This window comes from Anabrus simplex, chromosome 2 (assembly GCF_040414725.1).
Source record: "Anabrus simplex isolate iqAnaSimp1 chromosome 2, ASM4041472v1, whole genome shotgun sequence".
NCBI lineage: Eukaryota > Metazoa > Arthropoda > Insecta > Orthoptera > Tettigoniidae > Anabrus > Anabrus simplex.
The window spans coordinates 445596822-445609023 of NC_090266.1; positions in this window are offsets into that span (position 1 = coordinate 445596822).

Sequence of the window (12202 nt, forward strand, 5' to 3'; positions counted from 1 at the left end):
AGCCTATCTAATTTGCTTTCTGTGCTTAATAGAAGTTTAAGAACTAATTCCTCACTGACAATAATCACTAGGAGAACACACTCTGGGCACCTCAAAATATCTAGTAACTGCTCAAATAATGAACAGTCTCTTCCATATTGACAGATCCATTACAGACATCACGGTTGACTTCAAATAACAAAACTGTTCGTAGAGTTCTGTGAATATTGTGAATGAAAAAATAATCCGTCGGCGCAGCAACATTTGAAATATCAACACAAATTTTACACTGATCTGAAGTAAATGATATTATTAAACACAGAATTGTAGGTTTCGTCCAAATTACTGGACATCATTCGATCACTCGAACCACAATCGAAAACTAAAAGCCCGTGTGAGCCGTACGTTTTATACCGGTACACATAACGTTGTTTTACCGTTGCTCGATTTCTCAAGTGCACATTTTAAACAAATCTAACCTGGAATGTGTGGCTTCTGATCAACCTATTCTGTGAAAATCAAACACATTCTTACTCAATTCATGAATGATAAGAGTCGCTTCTCCAATGTACGATCAAGTTAATCTCAAATGACTATGTTGTGTGTGGAAATATTTTACTCGGTATTATTTATTCAAGTACTGTTCATATATTTAACCAGAATATCATGAAGGACACCTAGAAAGAAACTCTGGCCTTAAATACTGTTATTCGTGGTACTTAAGACATTGTGTTGATGGTAAAGCAGTTTTTGAAAGAATACAATACGGAGAGTCGAGGAATTCATTACCCAGTGAGGAACTAGCTTTACTTTGCAGCTTTGACTAGTCAAGATATGAACAGTTGAGTGAAAAGCATACAAAAATTCATTTTTATTTGTGGTCATCAATCAAAGGCACAATCAAAGAGAGAAACTCGAACTTGGATCTGTATTCTGAAGATGACTCTACAGAAGCCTCACCACAAAGTGAAGTGTTTCTCCTCTTACCGGTGCGAGCCTAAAACCTCCTTTTGGAAGGAATTCTTTATTAAGAGACACATATTTCCCCATCAGATTCTAAGTTTCAGAAATGCGTTATTGAGCGAAATATCTTCCTTATCATTTATTAGAGAATTAGCAAGATACCCGTGCTTCGCTACGGTGTTATACTGAAATTTATAATTGAATGCTTAACCTTTTATAATCCGCCGAAATTCGCGATCTGACACGTTTTCTGAGAGATTACGTCAAAGTTCTTCCCATTTTTTCAATCTTTCTTTCAAGAAATCGATTTCGTACTTCCCGGGCTCGGTCCAGGTATACGACCCGATCAGTTGGCTCCCTAAATCTTTGCCATCTTTTCCCGTAAGCATTTCTAATATGGGTCAAATCCTTGAGGAGATCCGGCGTGGTGTCGCCTTGGGTGCCTTGCGGCACTGAACCCGCAGCCGGACTGTATTCCTAGTGATTACCCGGCCAGGACCCGTTTCCAGCGCGGTCCGCACATTTTGGGACGACGGCGCAGAACATTATTATTATTATTATTATTATTATTATTATTATTATTATTATTATTAGAGTGGGTGATATTAGTTGATTTTTTTTCTATTTGCTTTACGTCGCACCGACACAGATAGGTCTATGGCGACGATGGGATGGGAAAGGCTTTGGAATGGGAAGGAAGCGGCCGTAGCCTTAATTAAGGTACAGCCCCAGCATTTGCCTGGTGTGAAAATTGGAAACCACGGAAAACCATCCTCAGGGCTGCCGACAGTGGGGTTCGAACCCACTATCTCCCGATTACTAGATACTGGCCACACTTAAGCGACTGCAGCTATCAAGCTCGGTAATATTAGTTGAATTTAGATTATTATTATTATTATTATTATTATTATTATTATTATTATTATTATTATTATTATTATTATTATTATTATTGATGTTCTGGACCCAACAGCAAGATGCAAGACCGCTACTGGGCAGTAAAATACATCTGCTGCCATAGTCATTGCAGACAATGTGACCAGCACCATTGTTGCGCGTAGGCAAGTGCGCGGGATTTCTAGCGATACGGATGATATACTTCCGTGCATTATTGACCTTATTATCGAGGTGAACAATTGCACCGTCAATATCATTCCTATCGTTTATTTCAAATGTGGTTAAATTTTTATTTTTATGCTAGGAGAATCTACTGTTATGTTCACCAATAGGAAAAGATGGCTCTTGAAAACGAACCCAGGAAAGATTAAAAATGATCGGTTTATGATCAGAATAAGTACATTATGAACAGTAAAATCAGTCGGTCTCAACTACTTTTTCGCCCCACCGCCGTTGAGTTGATTACGTCTGTAAAAACATTAGTTTTTATTAGATATACGTATCCACATATAATTAATTCAGTTAATTTTTCAATTCTTTCAAAGCCCCCCTTTATTGGATTTTCTTAGAATATGTGTTTCTTTACTCTTAAAGCAGATTCCAAATACCAATGTTCACATCTGCAAAATCTTTTGCTTTTGAGATAATAGTATCTTCATACAAATATTTCAACTAATTTTTCAATTTCCCTCCTCCCATTAAGTGGATTTCCAAAAACAAAAACTACGTATTTCTTATTTTAAAAGGAGATTTCAAATACCACATTTCACGTCTGTAACATCTTCAGTTTTTGAGATATCAGTATCCTAATTTAAAGAATTAAACTCGTTTTTCATTTACTTTTAACCCGCATCAAAGTGGTTGTTCCGAAAACAAAAAATACATGTTTCTTTATTTGTAATACAGATGAAAAATACCCTTTTTCACTTCTGAAACATGTTACGTTTTTTGAGATATAGTGTAGAAATGCTCATTTTAAAATTTCACCCCGTTTTAGTTCCCCTTAAGTGGAGTTTCCAAAAACGAATCACCTATATTTCTTTACTTCTACAGGAGATTCCAAATACCAATTTTTACGTCTGTAACATTTTACGTTTCTGAGATACACTTTCAAAAAATTCACCCCAGTTTGTCACTCCCGTTTAACCCCAATTAATTGGAATTTCCGAAAACATAAAAATACGTGTTTCTTTTTTTTAAATGAGATCCCAAATACCAATTTTCAGGTGTGTAATATCTTCAGTTTCTGAGATATATGTATCCTCATTAACGGCATTCAAATGTTTCTTCACCCCTTTACACCCCTGCTATTGGTATTTTCCGAAAAAAATACTCGTTTCTTTATTTTTAAAGGGGATTCTAAATACCAAGTTTTACACCTGTAAACTTTTAAAGTTTTAAGATATCAATATACTCATTTTAAAAAAACACCCCCTCTTTTCACCCCCAAAAATTGGATTTTCCAAAAAACAAAAAAGTACACGTTTCCTTATTTTTATTGCAGATCCCAAATACAAACTTTATGTTCTGTAATATATTCAGTTTCTGAGATATAAGTATCCTGATTAAAGGCATTTAACCTCATTTTCACCTTTTTCACCCCTCCTATTTGTTTTTTCCGAAAACAAGAAATACTTGTTTCTTTATTTTTAGAGGAAATTCTAAATACCAATTTTTAGATCTGTAAACATTTGATGTTTTCACATATACATACACTCATTTTAAAAATTCTCTCCCCTTTTCACCCCCTATTAATTAGATTTTCCAAAAACAGAAACTACGTGTTTCTTTCTTTTTAAAGGAGATCTCAAATACACATTTTCAGGTCTTTAATGTCTTCAGTTTCTCAGAGTTAAGTATCCTCATTAAAGGCATTCAACCAGTTTTTCACCACTCTTATTGGGATTTTCTGAAAACAAAAAAATTAGTGTTTCTTTATTTTTAGAGGTGATTCTAATTACCAATTTTTAGATTTGTAAACTGTTAAAGTTTTGAGATATAGACACACTCATTTAAAAAATTTACCCACTTTCACCCCCTTAGCGAGGGAATATCCACAAATCCTCCCTTAGCGAGCACTTACATTTTAATATAAATATATCTCAAAATTTAATTTCTTTATGTACGGGTTTTTGGCAAAGCGATCATGAATCAGTCAGTCAGTCAGTCAGTCAGTCAGTCAGGACAAGTTATTTTATATATATAGATTGACTAAGCTTTACTCATCAACAATTCCAGCGTGCCCTCTAGTGTTCTGGACTTGCGCACATCAGCATATTTGTTCTTAATTTTTCCTGTTACAGTATCTACAGTCGAATGGTCATTCATAAAACGTAAACTAATGTAAAACTACGTACGGAGTGCTATGTCTCAGAACGGACCTACTAGTCATACGGTGGATTGCAAGAACACATACCTTTAAATAATTTTATTGGATATTTATTTTATTGTCCGACTCGTTGGCTGAATGGTCAGCGTACTGGCCTTCGGTTCAGAGGGTCCCGGGTTCGATTCCCGGCCGGGTCGGGGATTTTAATCGCTTCTGATTAATTCTTCTGGCTCGGGGACTGGGTGTATATGTCCGTCCCAACACTCTCCTCATCATATTCAGACAACACACTACACTACCAACCACCACAGAAACACGCAATAGTGCTTACATCCCTCCATAGAGGGTTGGCGTCAGGAAGGGCATCCGGCCGTAAAAACAGGGCCAAATCCACATGTGCGACGCAGTTCGCACCCGCGACCCCACAGGTGTGGGAAAAAGCGGCAGGAGAAGAAGAAGAAGAAGAAGATTGGATATTTATTTTATTGGACTTACGGAGTTAAAGTTAGGACACCTAACATTCCACTTGTCAAATGAGTCTTTAGTAATAAATCCTAGAACTTCATGAATGATATCTGCCCACTATATCACATCCAACTTTCTTTTTCTTGCATACAGAAGGCGCCCCATGTGAAGCAATAGAGTGCGAGGAAAAAATAACCTTGAAACCATCTTTTGGCGACAGGGAAGGGCATCCGGTCAGAAAAACATCACCCCTGACCGCGTATCAGGTTAAAGACTAACTGCTGCAGTTTGTAGCAGTAAACGCTGTGTTGTCACTGACACTACTACAGATGCTACTGCTACTACTACCATCATGATTAATACAAGTAATCTAACATGCAATAGTCACCAGTACAAGAAAATTTGTTCTGGTGGGGGAAATAAATAGATTAAAAATGAATATGTAGCGGTTTATACAGATCACTTAATGGCACTTAAACTTCCCTCACACACCGTTTTCGCTTAAGAAAATGTATTATTCTTTGTGTTTATAATGTGGGTTGTCTGTTCACTACAGCCATCAACTTCACCCTTGTCTCATGCCAATATTGAATTATCCTCCTCGGTGGCCATCATTGTGTTAGTCCCAAGACTATTAAGTTGTGTGAGGTGCCAGGCTCCAAGGGGCAGGGGGAATGCTGTGAAAGCTGCAGACAATAGAACACCCCCTCCCTCAATTGTGTGTGCATATCCTGATCCGTGCGAAGTGGCGGCAATCTATCATCCAAAATGATCCTCCTCCACCTCCCATTCCACTGGTGCTCAGCTGAACCACACACTGCCCACCAAACGATGACTCCTCTCGGAAGAATCTATTAAAATCTGGGCACCAGCTGTTGCTTTCAAGTGGAGAAGGATGGGAATGAATACCTATATTTTTCTTTTACCATCAACTCAACGACCTTCCTTTGCTATTGGGAATAGCCCCATGCAATTTAACGTGTCATTTCACCCCGCGCTTTTGAAGCAGAAATAGACTGATGTTGAACTGATTACAAACAATTTTCCAAAAACAGACTTTGGATATAAGACAAAGCCTAAACCCCTTCCACTGGTTCGCAACTGAACACTGGTATGTAGTTAGCATCTCAAGTAAAGTATGTACAATAATGTAATTGGTTTTACGTCCCACTAACTAATTGTTATGGTTTTCGGAAACGGCGTGGTGCCTGAATTTTGTCCCGTGGGATTTATCCTATGTACCAGTAAATCTACCGACACGAGGCTGAAGTAAATGAGCAATTTTAAATACCACCAGATACGCATAAATGGGTGACTTCTCTGAAATGTACAGGCCTGGTGATAGTGTTACCATATAGGCTACTGATTATTAAGTCGTGGTCATCTAGGGTTCCTAACGAATGAAGGATGAACTCGATATATCCCGAACGTGTAAACAATATGCTCTTTCTCTACAATAACATGAAAAAAATTACATTTGCGTTATGTAGGCCTAGTTCCTTAATCCACTTACTCTCCAGGGTTGGTTTTTCCCTCGGACTCTTCGATGAATACCACCTCTGCCTCCTCAAGGGCAGTGCCCAGGAGCGTGAGAATTTGGGCCGGGGTATAAAATTGGAGAGTAAGACCAGTATCTTCCCCAGGCTGCCTCAGCTGCTATGCTGAACAGGGGTCTTGTGAAGGGGGGAGGTGAGAAGATTGGAAGGGTTAGACAAGTAAGAGAGAAGGAAGCGGCCGTGGCCTTGAGTTAGGTACAATCGCGACATCTGCCTGGATGTGAAGTGGGAAACCACGAGAAACCACTTCGAGGATGGCTGGGGTGGGAGTCGACCGCCCCCCCCCCACCCCCACGCACCTTTCCCTCTACTCAGTTGGCCTCCCGAGGCTGAGTGGACCCAGTTCCAGTCCACTTACCACTTTTCAATTTTCGTGGCAGAGCCGGGAATCGAACGCAGGCCTCCGGGGGTGGCAGCTAATCGCACTAACCACTACACCACAGAGACGGACGTTATGCACATTTAAATTAGAACGATTAGCCGCATTATGTACGTAACTGCATCTCTATTCGCAAGATATATGGTTCGAAGCAGGCTAAGCTGGGAGGTATTTCATGTACTTAAAATGGGTCAGCTCCGTGTCATTGGCTTCCGGCACGTAACAGAACTCCTGTCGGACAAAATCCCGACACCCAGGAGACTGTGAACACCTTAACAGATAAAAACGGTAAACAAATACATTACATTGGCATTTTATGCTGCGTTAGAATAGTGTGAAAAGGCTATCTCTATGAAATCCCAAATATTGCATGCTATGCTATTTATTCCGGTGCTCAATTTCTTTTTTCAGTCACTGAAGAACACGAAGTTGGAAGCGGATATTCAAACCTCAACAGTATTATGTAAAATATAATAATATCAATCAATCAATCAATCAAACAATACTGATCTACATTTAGGGCAGTCGCCCAGGTGGCAGATTTCCTATCTGTTGTTTTCCTAGCCTTTTCCTAAATTATTTCAAAGAAATTGGAAATTTATTGAACGTCTCCCTTGGTAAGTTATTCCAATCCCTAACTCCCCTTCCTATAAATGAATATTTGCCCCAGTTTGTCCTCTTGAATTCCAACTATATCTTCATACTGTGATCTTTCCTACTGTTATAAACGCCACTCAAACTTATTCGTCTACTAATGTCATTCCACGCCATCTCTCCGCTGACAGCTCGGGACATACCACTTAGTCGAGCAGCTCTTCTTCTTTCTCTCAATTCTTCCCAACCCAAACTTTGCAACATTTTTGTAACGCTACTCTTTTGTCGGAAACAACCCAGAACAAATCGAGCTGCTTTTCGTTGGATTGTTTCCAGTTCTTTGTATCAGGTAATCCTGGTGAGGGTCCCATATACTGGAACCATACTCTAGTTGGGGTCTTACCAGAGACTTATATGCCCTCTCCTTTACATCCTTACTACAAACCCTAAACACCCTCATAACCATGTGCAGAGATCTGTACCTTTTATTAACAATCCCATTTATGTGATTACCCCAATGAAGATCTTTCCTTATAATAACACCTAGATACTTACAATGATCCCCAAAAGGAACTTTCACCCCATAAACGCAGTAATTAAAACTGAGAGGACTTTTCCTATTTGTGAATCTCACAACCTGACTTTTAACCCCGTTTATCAACACACCATTGCCTGCTGTCCATCTCACAACATTTTCGAGGTCACGTTGCAGTTGCTCACAATCTTGTAACTTATTTATCAGTCTATAGAGAATAACATCATCCGCAAAAAGCCTTACCTCCGATTCCACTCCTTTACTCATATCATTTATATATATAAGAAAACATAAAGGTCCGATAATACTGCCTTGAGGAATTCCCCTCTTAATTATTACAGGGTCATATAAAGCTTCACCTACTCTAATTCTCTGAGATCTATTTTCTAGAAATATAGAAACCCATTCAGTCACTCTTTTGTCTAGTCCGATTGCACTCATTTTTGCCAGTAGTCTCCATTGTTCTACCCTATCAAATGCTTTAATGAATGAATCATATATAGGCTATTATTACGATGGGGTCGCCACTCCCAAAGTGATGTATATTAATGACTGATAGATGCTATGAAATGAGAATGGAGAGTGTTGCTGGAATGAAAGATGACAGGGAAAACCGGAGTACCCGGAGAAAAACCTGTCCCGCCTCCGCTTTGTCCAGCACAAATCTCACATGGAGTGACCGGGATTTGATACCAAATAACCGGCCATGGCATACAAAATGACCACTGCTCAGCCTGGTCAGTGCAATTAATCTTCTCGGCCATTATTTTTGAATTGTAGATCGGGGCTGATATCTCACACTCATACAGTTCTTCAGTTGTTCTCATGTAGGCTCAGTGGACCTCGAACGAACCATCAGATCCGGGGAAAAACCCTGACCTCACTAAAATCAAACCCTGGAAACTCCCTGGGTGATTTCCGAAAAAAGAGTAGCGTTACAAAAATGTTGCTAAGTTTGGGCTGGGAAGACTTGGGAGAAAGGTGATGAGCTGCTCGATTAAGTGGTATGTTCCAAGCTGTCAGTGAAGAGATGGCCTGGGAGGACATCAGTAGACGAATAAGTTTGAGTGGTGTCTTTAAAAGTAGGAAAGATCACAATATGAAGATAAAGTTGGAATTCAAGAGGACAAATTGGGGCAAATATTCGTTTATGGGAAGAGGAGTTAGGGATTTTAATAACTTAACAAGGGAAATGTTCAATAATTTTCCAATTTCTTCGCGATCATTTAAGAAGAGGCTAGGAAAACCACAGATAAGGAATCTGCTACCTGGGCGACTGCCCTAAATGCAGATCAGTATTGATTGATTGATTGATTGATTGATTGATTGATTGATTGATTGATTGATTGATTGATTGATTGATTGATTGATTGATTGATTGATTGATTGATTGATTGATTGATTGTGTTAGAAGCAGGCACGCTATCCTTAGACCACGTGGCTGGCAATAATGAGGTCTATAATAATACTAATAATATTTTAATATTGTACACAAGTAAATATTAGTAGATTTATCTTTACTATTATTATTATTATTATTATTATTATTATTATTATTATTATTATTATTATTATTATTATTATTATTATTATTATTAATGAAACTGTAATTTGTTGTATGTTGTATGCTAATTTCTTCGTAGGAAGCAAAATGTTGATTTATATTGTGTATTATAATAGTTATTTTTATATACAGCAGGATAGCATAGTACCATAGTAATTTGTTTCAGTCTCTTTTTTCATTTATTCAGTATTTTATATATTTTTATGTTATTTATGTATTTCACTGGTTAAGTGTATGACAGGGACACGTGTCCCTAACTTTGCCAATTAAAATAAACCATACTTATCTATCTATCTATCTATCTATCTATCTATCTATCTATCTATCTATCTATCTATCTATCTATCTATCTATCTATCTATCTATCTATCCATCTATCTATCTATCTATCTATCTATCTATCTATCTAATAGTCATCATAACACAGAGATTTCGACGATCGTAAACACATAATAATAATAATAATAATAATAATAATAATAATAATAATAATAATAATAATAATAATAATAATAATACCGGGCGAGTTGGCCGTGCGGTTGAGGGCGCGCAGCTGTGAGCTTGCATCCGGGAGATAGTGGGTTTGATCCCCACTGTCGGCAGCCCTGAAGATGGTTTTCCGTTGTTTCCCATTTTCTCACCAGACGGTCGCTTCCTTCTCACTCCTAGGCCTTTTCTTATCCCATAGTCGCCATAAGACCTACCTGTGTCAGTCCGACGTAAATTAATAATAATAATAATAATAATAATAATAATAATAATAATAATAATAATAATAATAATAATAATAATAATAATATAATATAATATAATATAATATAATATAATATAATAATTTCTCTTTTCAGTCACTGAGGAACATGAATTTCATTATTATTATTATTATTATTATAATTATGATTATTATTATTATTATTATTATTATTATTATTATTATTATTATTATTATTGCTGCTTTTGTTGTTGTTCAATTATCTGATTGTGTGGGAATTTGTGCTATTTTAAACCAAATATAACACTGTCCAGTCAAAAAATGTGTGCACCGTACTTGATAGGTGTTAGGCTACTCAGGTAATATGGTTAATCAGGATCCATCTTCCTGCTTTGGCTGTCACCGTCGGCCGCTGCTTGTATTTTCTTCCCGTAGGATTAATTAATGATCTGTGGTCTCCGGTCAGACCCTGGTGTAGGTCTTTCGAATTGACTCCCACGGACGACCTGTGCGTCTATGAGGATGGGGACTTTCCTAGCTAAATTTTAATTTGCGAAGATGGTATAAACGCCCAGTCTCGGAGCCAGAGGAAAAAAGCAGAGAAATTAAAAACCTCGGCCTGTCTGGGAATCGACCTCAGGTTACTTTAAACCAAAGGCCAGCATGCCAATCGGTTGGCTACGGAACCATACCCCGTAGTATAAAATATGTTTACGAAGTCCTTTGACCATTGATCTCGACGTTTGGCCTCTTAAAATCGTATACAATTGCAACGATATTTGTTAAACTATTACAGTTTACGGAGACGTCGATTGTAGAAATTTTGACCCGCAGAAGTTTTCTTATGTGCCAGTAAATCCACTGAGACGAAGCTACATTACTTCAGCACCTACAAATGCCATCGAACTGCGTTGGAATCGAAGCCAACCACTTAAGCTCACTTCGCCGCATGAGCCGCCCGGCTTATTCAGTTATATTCACAAGATTTGTTTAGACTGGGTAACCCGGATGGTACAGCGGCGAGCTTCTAATCCCAAGCTAGCGCGTTCAATCCCGGCTAAGCCGAGTTCTATTGAATGTGTTGAAATAGGGGATCCTCGTGCCAGTACATTCACCAGCACATTCGGGAACCCTTGCGGGACAAAATTCCAGCTGCGCGACGTCTCCGAAAATCGTAAAAGTAGTTAGAGGAACGTGACACTCTTATTGTTATTATTATTATTACTCGTGAATTGAAAACTGACAAGTCCAGAAGACCCTGTTAGGTACCAGATGTAAGCCCAAAATACCCGAGCTCCAGCTCTGTGAATTTTGAAATCCCTTTAATAGGGTTAAAAACGTCAGGTCTCCATTTGGAACCCTATTACGTAAAACACTTCTACTCCCCTTCGATCAGCAAAATGAAGCTCGTTTCATTTGAACTGGCTATTTTTTCTATTCTTTTAAAGCATTCCTGAGCATAATGTAATAACCACCACTTTGTTCGCTATTCAGCCAATATCGTATACCTTATAAAGACCTCCCGTACGGTCAAACCACATCAAATAGCTTGTACGAGGAAATATGCAGCTCTCGCGTTGGCCCCAAATACGTGGGGTGGGTGCACGTGTTGTATGTGGCCTGTTCCACAAGCTAGCTCGAGCGCTTAGAAATCTGCTTATGAAATACGTTCGATTTTCCTCCTCCCTTGTTTGCCGCACGTGCTCAGGGAGCGAGGAACGAAGGGTGCTAGGAGCTAGGAGTGACGTTCAACTTGCCAGCGAGTTCCTGCTACGTATGTAGAATACCTGGACGTTTGTATCTGTGTCATAGACCGTGTGTCTATCCACCTAGTACGAGTTCTGGGATGGGGTGAGATGAAATTATATGACACTAGTACATAAGCTTGTCTTCGAAAGTCAAAATTACTATCTATACAGTGATTGGAAATTCTAAATTGACTATCAGTATACATTATCAATAAAATACTGTCCAAGTTTTATTCGACATTCGAAGGGAATCAAAACAGATTTTTTTAGTATTTCCTTACTAATCATACTGAGTACAGTTGTAGCTCAGAGTTGTAGGCTGACGTCTGTGGATCTGCGTACTCCTGAGAAAGCTACATACAACTGTCCAAAATGACTCACCAACAACATCGTAATATCCTCGCTCCACTGCGCAGAGGTTTGGAGTTTAATCTAGGCTTTTGGCACACATTCTAATGATTATAAATTGTATTACACCACC